The following is a 13,432-nucleotide window of genomic DNA, read 5'->3' as shown; positions in this document are numbered from 1 at the left end:
CCCCACCACAGTTGAGGCCAGTCCTCCACCACAGTTGAGGCCAGCCCCCCACCACAGTTGAGGCCAGCCCCTCACCACAGTTGAGGCCAGCCCCCCACCACAGTTGAGGCCAGCCCCCCACCACAGTTGAGGCCAGCCCCCCACCACAGTTGAGGCCAGCCCCCCACCACAGTTGAGGCCAGCCCCCAACCACAGTTGAGGCCAGCCCCCCACCACAGTTGAGGCCAGCCCCCCCCCCCCCCACCACAGTTGAGGCCAGCCCCCCACCACAGTTGAGGCCAGCCCCCCCACCACAGTTGAGGCCAGCCCCCCACCACAGTTGAGGCCAGCCCCCCACCACAGTTGAGGCCAGCCCCCCACCACAGTTGAGGCCAGCCCCTCACCACAGTTTATGCCAGCCCCCCACCACAGTTTATGCCAGCCCCCCACCACAGTTGAGGCCAGTCCCCCACCACAATTGAGGCCAGCCCCCCACCACAGTTGAGGCCAGCCCCCCACCACAGTAGAGGCCAGCCCCCACCACAGTTGAGGCCAGCCCCCATAACATAAATAAACAAGGGTAACCTTTTTTCATCTGAACGTAAACCTGTATTTTGCAACATACTGAAAGTTAGAATAACAATTTCAAAGTTCCCAAACAACAGTTATTTATATTCAAATAGCTATACCAGTTTTTATGTTCCGATGATATATGTGAGTTTCCATATATGTATACACAGTTCGAACAATGTGAACATTTTAAACTAGTCAGTTTCGATAAAACAGGTTTGAAGTATATGTAAATTATATTTCCTAAAAGCAAGTTGTCTATCAGTCTGAACACATAGTAGCAGCAAGTAGCCTATCAGCCTGAACCCATAGTAGCAGCAAGTAGCCTATCAGCCTGAACCCATAGTAGCAGCAAGTAGCCTATCAGCCTGAACCCATGGAGCGTCAGTATATGAAAGTAAGTCATTCAGGCCTATATATTACTCTTCCCATACATACTCATTAAAGATATTTTACATAATATTGTTTACCTGTACTAATTTTTGCGAAACATTTATGTTCAGAATTTCCCATAGTAGACATTTTAGCGTCCCCGAAATTTTCTGGGAACTGGAGTCCAGATTCACGATGGTTAGTCAAGCACTTACGAACCTGTACATCTTTTCTTAATCTTTGACGGCTTTGTTTACAATTCTTAAAATTTAATGATCTCCGAAACACCAGGAGGCTGTTTATAACAACAACAACAGTTGATTGGCAAGTTTTCATGCTTGTAAACTGTTTAATAAATGTAACCAAAGCCGCCAAAGATTGAGGAAAGATGTACACGTTCGTAAGTGCTTCGTGAATCTGGCCTCAGAGAGCTCAAGTCCCGTTGAAATTATATCGTAAGTGTTAAATATATCCAACGGCTATCCTAGCCTCGGACTTAAATACCTTAGTAACCTAATTACTACATTCCTTTCCAGAGGAGAAAGAATTAGTCACCAACTACGATCACTATTAATGTATCTTATGTATAAACATTATGAAATAAACTATGTATTCTTGTGTCTAAAATTAGTTTCAGCGTTTAGCAACAGAAGCATAACGGGAAAATAAGATAACCTAACATGTATTATTTAATCTATATAATCCGTTTTTGTATTTAACATTTTAATATTAGGTTTAATTATAATTAACAACACTGCTCTTCCCTAATCCAAGGGCGTCGTTGAAGAAATTGACTCAAAATTGCCCTGAAGCCAATTAACATTCATAATTTATTAAATTATTTTGCACCATAGTCACGCCATATTATATCGGATAAAACCGATATAAAACCATTCTTATTATATCGGATAAAACCGATATAAAAACCATTCTTATATCGGATAAAACCGATATAAAACCATTCTTATTATATCGGATAAAACCGATATAAAACCATTCTTATATCGGATAAAACCGATATAAAACCATTCTTATTATATCGGATAAAACCGATATAAAACCATTCTTATATCGGATAAAACCGATATAAAACCAGTCTTATTATATCGCATAAAACCGATATAAAACCAGTCTTATTATATCGCATAAAACCGATATAAAACCAGTCTTATTATATCGGATAAAACCGATATAAAAACCAGTCTTATGATATCGCATAAAACCGATATAAAACCAGTCTTATTATATCGGATAAGTCAGCAAACTGGAGTATTAAAAAAACCTTAGTGTGTGTTATATGTTGAATAATACATTAATATTCCAGGAATATATATACTGGCTGCTGACAAAAAGTCATTTGTTAATTAGGAAAATAATGATATCAATGAATATATCGTCAAGAGCAGAGTCTTTTAAGGTTATAATAATGATTTGTAAAATTATATCTAAAGTACGGTATGTGTCCCATTAATATTAAAGTGAAATGCGAAATAATAAAGAATAAAATAATTATCCTAATTTCTGATTACATATTTGTGTATATGAGAAGAAGTCTTGGACGTTCATTTGAAACTATAAATAAATATAAATTATAATATATAAATATTATATAATATATTAATTATAAACTTGTATGCTATCAAATAGAAAAATAACATAATCTAGAGATTATATTATATATCAATTATGTAATATTTACATTGTGTAGAATAATGTATTATTGACTACATTTTTTAGATAAACATGTAAATCTTATGATGTTTTAACAAGTTATATTGGCTGTATGTGTTAATTTGGTCATGAATAAGTTTACCAGTCAACTCACTCATGGTCAATATATATAAACCAGACAACACAACCCATGGTCAATATATATATACCAATCAACACATGGTCAATATATATATATATATATATATATATATATATATATATATATATATATATGTCGTACCTAGTAGCCAGAACTCACTTCTCAGCCTACTATTCAAGGCCCGATTTGCCTAATAAGTCAAGTTTTCCTGAATTAATATATTTACTATAATTTTTTTCTTATGAAATGATAAAGCAACCCTTTTCTCTATGTATGAGGTCAATTTTTTTTTATTGGAGTTAAAATTAACGTAGATATATGACCGAACCTAACCAACCCTACCTAACCTAACCTAACCTATATTTATAGGTAAAGTTAGGTTAGGTAGCCAAAAAAAGCTAGGTTAGGTTAGGTTAGGTAGGTTAGGTAGACGAAAAAACATTAATTCATGAAAACTTGGCTTATTAGGCAAATCAGGCCTTGAATAGTAGGCTGAGAAGTGCGTTCTGGCTATTAGGTACGACATATATATATATATATACCAGTCAACACACTTATGGTCAATATATAGCAGTCTTATACATAAATTTTGCCTTGTAAAATTTGTCTTAAATATATGATTTATGTATATTTATATGATTTATATTGTATATATGATTTATATTGTATTTTATTAAATATATATATATATATATATATATATATATATATATATATATATATATATATATATATATATATATATAAGATAAATAGGAAAGCCAGGGATATACTGAACATCTTGTTTCAGAATCTTTACTTTAAAATGCATAACGTTTCGAATACTTCTCGTATTCATCATCAGATTTAAAAGAAAAAACAGAAATCACAATCAAATAGCTGGTAAACAAAGAACTCATACTGAATATAATTGTCTATCAAAGAAAGGTACATGATTAAAAACAAAACACTTAAGCGCACTTAAAGTGATCAATACAAATAAAACTTATTAACTGTCACATATATTAAAACTAATTTAAAATCCATTAAACTACAAGATGAAATTTATAACTACTAAAACAAACCATTCTATTAAACTTACGTGAAGTGATCAAAAGTGAAACTTGATACCTAACACATAGATACTAAACACTATAACAAATATTTATATAATGACTACAAATCTACAAAAAATGTATGTAAAATACAAACAGAATAAACGACAATTATAAAGTACTAACCAAAATCTTATAAAATCTCAAATATTAAATAAAATTAAATACCAAAAAATGTATTATATATCCTAAATAAAAGATTATATTAATGTACAATGTCAAGACTTGAAATAAGTAAGAAAGGCCAAAGACATGGTAAACTAAACAAAAAATTAAACTACCAAAATGAACTAAAAATCAAATTACAGGGCCTACTGTGCACTATACAGTGTACAATTGAACAGCTGAAAGGTTGCTATTTAACAGAGGCCGCCGCTCCTTTATATATAAGGATTCCATTACTCTCAAATCTGACTGGCCATTCATACAAGTGTCCAGAATTTTAAAATCAGATTCCAGCAGAGAATTATCAAACTCATAACAATGGTTTCTAATCTCCGAAAATGCTGGTTTAGACAATGGTAATCCAGTCCTAAAAGATAATCCCCGGTGCTCAAGTATCCTAATCTTAAAGTTCCGAATGGAACTCCCGACATATCCAGCATTACAGCTGGAACAATTATACATATATACGACATTTGAGCACAAGGGGGTAGGCACTTTATCTTTAAATTTAAAATAGGAGCCTATGGTATTTGTGTTGACAAAAATAAATCTAAAGTCTACTTGAGGATAACACTGCTGCAACAGTCTCCTCAAACGACTCCTTACAGAAAAGCTAATACTGCCATAAAATGGTAATTTAATATATTTAAGATCCCTTTCCACTGTAGTAATCCTACACGATGGGTGAAACTTCTTATTTAAGAAATTCCTTATAAAAGTATAAACCATATGCAAAGGATAACCATTATTTGAAAAAAAATTCACAAGAAAATTAATTTCCTGATCAAAGTTATTCCAATTAGAACATAAAACAAAGGCCCTATTCAGTAGAGTGTTAATTGCATTTTTCTTAAAAATATCAGGAACAAAGGAATTAAAATTTAAACCTAAACATTAGTGTTGAACCCATTAAGGTTATTCACTTTTACATCAAGAAACGACAATGAATTATTAACTTCACACTCTGCAGTAAACCGTATATTACTATGTTGTGCATTAAGATACTCTCTAAATTTCTCAATATGACACTGGTCCCTAAACAACAAAAAAGTGTCATCTACATATCTCCTGTACAAGACTGGTTTAAAGGCCGAAGGACAATTATCAAGCCAATTTATTTCGTGAAAACTCAAAAAAGCATTAGCCAGTGCAGGACCTAAAGGAGACCCCATTGCTACTCCATCAATTTGTTTATAATAAATATTATTAAACATAAAGATGGAGTCTTTAACTGCTATTTCTAACAGCCGTCTGAATATTTTACTACAAAATCCAGACACTAAGTTAGTGTCAGCAAGTAATTGACTTACACAGATATCAATGGTTTCCAACAGAGGAATATTAGTAAAAAGTGATTCAACATCGAAACTGGCCATTATAGTTGGGAACTCAAAATTTAAAGAGGAAAGTTCTTTTACAAAATCCTGAGAATTTATCACAGTAAATTCATTATGCGTTAATGGTTCTAATAATGGAACCAGAAACTTAGCCAGTTTATAATTAAAAGTGCCAATCGCTGATAAAGTAAAGTAGAAGTATTCGAAACGTTATGCATTTTAAAGTAAAGATTCTGAAACAAGATGTTCAGTATATCCCTGGTTTTCCTATTTATCTTAAAATTAAGATTTCCGAAGGGAACATCGATCATAAATATATATATATATATATATATATATATATATATATATATATATATATATATATATATATATATATATATATATATATATCAGTGAACACACTCATATGTAATATACCTCAGGTTCCTACCCTTTTTAGGGATGAGTGGGGAGCAAATAAGTAATTATCAGCAGGAAGTATATACACCAAGGGAAGTATATATATATATATAAATTTACAAGGAAAAATACATTACATATAGTTCATATAATTCTCATTAAACATGAACCTTAAACCTTACATATTATACTTGTTCCTGCCTTGCAAGAACTTTAATATTGGGTTTACTGAGTAAATAACATTTAAGGTTTACGGCTCATGCTCTGTGATTATATGAAAAATGGGTTTACTGAGAATTCTATAAACTATATTTAAATGTGGTATTTTCCCCCTTGTAAATTGATGTAAATATGAGCTATATATTGTATATTATTTCATAAAGAATAATAAATACTGAGTAACCTTCCTGCTTGCCTATCCACACACACACAATGGAATTTAGGGGGTAGAAATAGCCTAAGCTACTCTATCCCTTTGAGATGTAATTTTTTTTCTTGTTCCAATAAACATACTTTAACACAATGGAATCAGGAGAGGTTGACCACACACCTTATGATCTGGTAATGCAAATCGACAATGGATTTTTGTATTAAAAGGTAGCTGACTGAATCAAATCAAATCAAACGATAAACGTAATTTTAATAGGAAACTAATAGGAAATAGGAATGTGAGAAATTTGCTCGTCTCCAAAACCTGTGACGGAAATGAAATTATAATGCCATAGTGACATTACCCGCCTCTTACATACTGTATTTCAGTATAATACACAATATTGTATCCCTTATTTTTGGCTACGTTCGGTTAGAACAGAATAGGTTAGGTAAGCATGGGTTAGGTTAGATTAGGTTTGTTTAAAGTGTATTAATTAATAACGAAGACAAATCAAACTTTTCTGAAGTCTTTGATCCGACTCGAGCAATTCCGACGGCCGCTCCAGTTTATTTACAAGAGGAAATATACATAAAAACCAGCAAAACGCATACAATTACCTTTAATTTATATGACCAGGCGGGTCAGGAAGCGTTGCTATAACACGCAGAAGATGTACAGTAACTCCTTGGGAACGAAAAACGTCAAAAAACACTAGAAAAATAGAGCATGGAGCAGAGCAGCCTTGGCGAGTCTGTGTGTGTCCTCACCTCACCTAGTTGTACTCACCAAAGCTTGCAGAGGGGGGGTGGGGGTTGAGCTCTGGCTCTTTGGTCCCGCCTCTCAACCGTCAATCAACTGGTGTACAGATTCCTGAGCCTATTGGGCTCTATCATATCTACATTTGAAACTGTGTATGGAGTCAGCCTCCACTATATCACTGCCTAATGTTAGTAGTTAACACCTGTTAACTACTCTGACACTGAAAAAAATCTTTCTAACGTCTCTGTGGCTCATGTGGGTACTCAGTTTCCACCTGTGTGTGTGTGTATCTGCTGTATCTGTTTACTCCTTATATTATTTTCATCACTACAACGCCACGAAGGTTAATTAGACACAATACGTGATAAATTATCACTATAAAAAAGAAAGTAAACCATGGGAAAAGATTATCAAGTATTAGCGATGTTCCCAATAAAATTAAAAATCACTAGACGAGGTTATTTTTTCCATTTAAAATCATGTCATTCAGCCTACAGTTTAGACCTATGGTCTTGTGTATGATCCTCTGTCTTGTGTAACAGAGAATACCAGCATTATCCTCACTCTAATAAGACTTAATTGAACTCCTCAGATTAGGCAATATTGTAAATAACTTTTGTCAATTGATTTTATCAATTTTGTCAATTATTTGAGTTAATAATAATTGAATGTCAAAGTCTTATTCCTATTTTTTGCTGCATACTAAAAAATATGCTGACATCACTATTACAGTGATAAATACTATTAATTAATATTACATTTTAACAAAGTATTATTTTATAGTACATAAGATCTTATATATGCTGGTGACAGTTTACATTTTCAGTCAGCTGTATGTAAACTAAATCTGAATCAAAGATATGTGATAAATGAGAATTGTATTTCCTGGAAGCAAGTAATATTAATATATCTCTACCTAAGATTACATCACATCCCCGAATGCCCAGTTATTAGACCTTTCAGACCAGTTGGTATGAGGTACCTGGAGCTTTGCAATTACTTTATTCACTCTCGTATTCTTGAAGATATCCTCACAGTGTACCCAAAATTTGCCAGTGCCGGCTACTAAACATATGGCCCTGTATGACTAACCATCCTGCGGGATGGGGACTTGTATTACCACTGCTGCCTTATTCACTCTTGTGTTGATGATATCCTCAAAATGCATCCGGAGTCTGCCAGTGCAGACTGCCTATCACATGCCTCTGTATGACTAACCATCCTGTGTGATGGGGATTTTATAGCATCACCTAGTTAGCTTTTTTGACACGCTGTACTCCACTTCATATAGTCTAGGGTAGCTGCACAAATGCAGATGTACCTCATGTATTAATAAAAAAAAATCACATTTTGTATATAGATCTTTAAGAGTCAACACAGCCTAGTCCGATTACACGTAACTACACCTGGCCATTAAACGCAATTTAGAATGTTATATGTCAACCAATTCCATAATTATACAACATGGGCAAGAGGCTACGCATAAGCATTAATGGCATAAATCACAAAACTGTATTGTTATATAGAGTCACAATAACGTGGCTCAAGATTTGATGCCTAAACCATCAGAAATTGAAGGAATAACGACGTTTGCATTGTGATTAACTTAATGTGCGTTGATCCTATAGCCTATCTAATCCTGGGTGTTCTGCCTTGCTAGTGTTCATGGCTTATGTCCAGTACTACACCTCGCCCAGCTGGTTCAAAGCTTCATAAAATGGTCTTCTTGTGACTAATATCAAGTGATGGGGCGTCTATGACAAAGACGGATGGGATTGTATGTTATGTTCGAGGTGAATTAGAAAATTTGTTCACAAAAATGGACGTTGACCAAGTTATGCGGGAGAATTTCATTGGAAAATGTACACAGGTTTTAAACCCAGGACTGGACGTGAAGTAGATGATATGGGAAACTGGTTTACTGAGAATTATATATATATATATATATATATATATATATAAATGTAGTGTTTCCCTTGTAAATTGATGTAAATATGTTCTTTATATTGTATATTATTTAATACAGAAAAACAAGAAAAATTCCATATTAACTTTTGGAATGAGGCTTCCGGGGTTCAAAACACAATTAAGCTCATATATAAACAAAGGTTGACTTCGTAATGTGTCACGAACGCTTCTTAAAATCCGGATTTATTCTTGTATAATCACACGATTTTGTATTTATGTAAGAAAAAGACGCAGTGAAATTTGTTTTAAAATAGAGACGATATTACGTATCTTGCACAAGGTTCAGGCGAATATAATTTTCATCATAAGAAAATTATGATAAGAACAGTGACACATCAGATAAACACTCAAGTTATTTAAAAATCATAATTTAACTTATATATGTTATGGGAAAGGATTCGAACACGCATTGGAAAAACGACCATTCAGACATCTGTCCCTGAAGTGTATAATAACGACATTAATGAAAGTTATAAGAATATCCCAGATGTTTCAATGCCAAACTTTCACCCTATTGATACTATACGAATAATGACATAGGGGCGTACAATTTTTTTTTTTTTTTTTTTTGAGAAAAAAATTGCAAATTTTGTCCTCGAATGCGCGCTCAATAATGTTATTACATCCAAATGTTTTTTTTTTTACATTTTTTAATAAGTTTGGTCATCATATCTTCACCTACGTTGCTGTGACTTATTGTCTATAATCACTCCATTGCCTCGAACACAGGTTCGAGGCAATGGGGTGACTCGAACTTGCGTTCTGGTGAGTCCCAGACACCTGCCTTAACCGACTCGGCCAAGATGGTACAAAAGGCGACCAACCCGGAACTCTACTGAATTCACTGAGAGGTTCTGAGAGCCCCAAACCGGGACCCAATCAGGGTTTTACAGTCGACCCGACCACACTCTGGCCTCAAGTCAGATAACAATCGCCTCACTCTAACCTTGGTGGGTGCATTATGATGATATCCTCAAGAACACGAGAGTTAATAAAGTAATTGCAAAAACTCCAGGTACCTTAAGCTAGCGGGTCTGAATAGCCTAATGACTAGGCATTCAGTGATGTAGTACGGGAGACCATGACCCAGTTCCTGCCCGTACATGTGCTCACTCACATTCAGACCATATCCCCCTCTTAATAGGACCGTAGGACCCACCCCGACCAGCCTATGTCAGTTCTATATTCCAGACCATTCACCCTGTAAAGTTGGGTGAAGCTAGCCTCTAGCATCTGGCCTCCAACGTTGCACATACTCTCTTACATAGATAGGATAACATATGATCACACCTTGCTAGCAAAGTCCATCGCGTTATTAAGAATGGTTCGTAACTAGGCTACCTCCCAAACACAACTTTCATGATAGGAAATGTGTGTTTGTATCGCTGTAATGACTAAATTGTCTGCTTTATATCCGCACTCTGAAAACAACACATACATTTATTAGTAAAGTAGCTTTATTTTATTTCATGACTCAACGCAAGGATGATAGCCACACCAGCAGGTATGTGCAGCGTGCACACGGTAACAGTAGAGGTTAATGCTGCGTGCACACGGTAACAGTAGAGGTTAAGGCAGCGTGCACACGGTAACAGTAGAGGTTAATGCTGCGTGCACACGGTAACAGTAGAGGTTAAGGCAGCGTGCACACGGTAACAGTAGAGGTTAATGCTGCGTGCACACGGTAACAGTAGAGGTTAAGGCAGCGTGCACACGGTAACAGTAGAGGTTAATGCAGCGTGCACACGGTAACAGTAGAGGTTAAGGCAGCGTGCACACGGTAACAGTAGAGGTTAATGCAGCGTGCACACGGTAACAGTAGAGGTTAAGGCAGCGTGCACACGGTAACAGTAGAGGTTAATGCAGAGTGCACACGGTAACAGTAGAGGTTAAGGCAGCGTGCACACAGTAACAGTAGAGGTTAATGCAGAGTGCACACGGTAACAGTAGAGGTTAAGGCAGCGTGCACATGTGGTACACGAGTTCAAAAGGTGCACTATTGCACACATAAGTCCACATTTGTCTCACTGAAATTGCAGTAGGATTGTTTGTAACAGCCCAGGTGTGTTTACAGTAAGTCAGGTGTTATCTTGAGATGATTTCGGGGCTTAGCGTCCCCGCGGCCCGGTCCTCGACCAGGCCTCCCTTTTAAAGGTTGGGATCTTGATTATCTTGAGAGGATTTCGCGGCTTTAGTGTCCCCGCGGCCCGGTCCTCGACCAGCCTCCTTTTTAAAATGTTGGGATCTTGATTATCTTGAGATGATTTCGGGGCTTTAGCGTCCCTGCGGCCCGGTCCTCGACCAGGCCTCCACCCCCAAAAAGCAGCCCGTGACAGCTAAGTCCCAGGTACCTATTTACTACTAGGTAACGGGAGCATCAGGGTGAAAGAAACTGTGCTCATTGTTTCTCGCCGGCGCCCAGGATCAAACCCGGGACCACAGGATCACGCGTCCAGTGTTCTGTCCAGGGATTGGGATTCTTTTGTCATGGAGGCCATATTTTAGTGAGCAAAATCTTCATAAGGCGGCATTGTTTACAGTGGGAGAACATGGTGTAAAAGATAGTCTTATATTAGACTATATTGGCTTATAGTTAAAGTTCCAGAATAACTTTCTTGTGCATTTACATACACTGTATTATAACAAAGAGAAGAGAAAGAGAAATATGTTCCGAATCGAAGAGTACTTTAGTATATTTTTTTATTTTAAGATGAGACTATAAAAGCAGTACAACTTTTAAATTGAGTATTATTATAATCCCATTACGCACTAAACAAGATTTACTTCCACTTCAGATGAATTTTAAATAGCTTTCGAAGACTAGTATAATGTGGCTTATATTAGTCTTAGTACATGAGTACCAAGTTAGTCTAAGTTGTTGTCTTCGTCTGTTATTTAAGTTAGCCTAGCGTTGATTTATCTTAGTTATCTTCGTTTCTAAGCTTCAGAAAATGGTCGGAAACAGTATAATTTCAGTAGTACAAAATGTGGACGGTTAAATGAGTGTATGTACATATTATGAACACCTGAGCTATATGTACTTTAATTTTGGAGCATGGTTTGGAATATAGGGCGATCTACACTAGGCGTTAACCGAGCATGATAAGGTGGTTTATTTTCGTAACACCACCAAGTTGACATGGTGTGGATATGGACCATTCCCACACCAGGCGTAAACAGAGTGTGGATATGGACCATTCCCACACCAAGCGTAAACATAGTGTAGATATGGACCATTCCCACACCAGGCGTAAACAGAGTGTGGATATGGACCATTCCCACACCAAGCGTAAACAGAGTGTGGATATGGACCATTCCCACACCAGGCGTAAACAGAGTGTGGATATGGACCATTCCCACACCAAGCGTAAACACAGTGTAAATATGGACCATTCCCACACCAAGCGTAAATAGTGTGCATGTGGACCATTCCCACACCAAGCGCAAATAGTGTGGATATGGACCATTCCCACACCAAGCGTAAACAGAGTGTGGATATGGACCATTCCCACACCAAGCGTAAACATAGCGTAGATATGGACCATTCCCACACCAGGCGTAAACACAGTGTGGATATGGACCATTCCCACACCAGGCGTAAACACAGTGTGGATATGGACCATTCCCACACCAAGCGTAAACATAGCGTAGATATGGACCATTCCCACACCAGGCGTAAACACAGTGTGGATATGGACCATTCCCACACCAGGCGTAAACACAGTGTGGATATGGACCATTCCCACACCAAGCGTAAACATAGTGTAGATATGGACCATTCCCACACCAGGCGTAAACACAGTGTGGATATGGACCATTCCCACACCAAGCGTAAACACAGTGTGGATATGGACCATTCCCACACCAAGCGTAAACACAGTGTGGATATGGACCATTCCCACACCAAGCGTAAACATAGTGTAGATATGGACCATTCCCACACCAAGCGTAAACAGAGTGTGGATATGGACCATTCCCACACCAAGCGTAAACAGAGTGTGGATATGGACCATTCCCACACCAAGCGTAAACACAGTGTGGATATGGACCATTCCCACACCAGGCGTAAACACAGCCTAGATATGGACCATTCCCACACCAAGCGCTTTCACGGACCGCAGCAGTTTTCCGCACTTACAAGGAGGATTGAAGCAACGAGGAGAGAGTTTGGAGATATAAAACTCCGTCACAGCAGCCGCCAGCTCTCAAATATCCCCCTCTAGTCTGCATGCAAATTCATCCGCATCACTGGGGAATATATTGGCTTCACTTGAGTTGCCCTTCCTACGGCATCTCTCACGGCGCATAAGAATCCGGACCGTTTCTTCACTCCACGGTGAAATTTCACAGCTATTCCAGACGTATTCTACAGATATTTATCAAGAGTTTATGTTTGTTATTATTTTCCTATACCTTACACAGCCTAGTGATCGGTAAGATTGTGTACAGTTCGGTAAGAAGGTCATACGATGAATAGGAAAGTTACCTATGTGAAGTATATGTTAATATATTACAATAGTCTTTTTTGTCGGACAAATCCACAAGGGTCGTGACATGGATTCGAACCTGCGTCCGAGAGCATCCCAGACGCTGCTTTAAT

At 37.0% G+C, this 13,432-nt stretch overlaps 1 protein-coding gene across 2 annotated transcripts in view; it reads right to left on the bottom strand.

Moving 5' to 3' along the window:
- LOC123747159 (uncharacterized) overlaps positions 1 to 13,432 on the bottom strand; it is a 471,756-nt gene that overhangs the window by 435,816 nt on the left and 22,508 nt on the right. Inside the window, exon 1 of one of the 2 annotated variants that reach the window (XR_011224889.1) lies at positions 6,723 to 6,871. The exons of the other annotated variant lie outside the window; for it this stretch is intronic. The gene's annotated coding sequence lies outside the window, so the exon portion shown is untranslated. Of the gene's footprint in view, positions 1 to 6,722; positions 6,872 to 13,432 lie in introns of those variants that run through there. 2 annotated transcript variants of the gene reach the window in all.

This window comes from Procambarus clarkii, chromosome 77, assembly GCF_040958095.1.
Source record: "Procambarus clarkii isolate CNS0578487 chromosome 77, FALCON_Pclarkii_2.0, whole genome shotgun sequence".
Classification (NCBI taxonomy): domain Eukaryota; kingdom Metazoa; phylum Arthropoda; class Malacostraca; order Decapoda; family Cambaridae; genus Procambarus; species Procambarus clarkii.
This window is presented reverse-complemented; position numbering and strand designations above follow the sequence as displayed.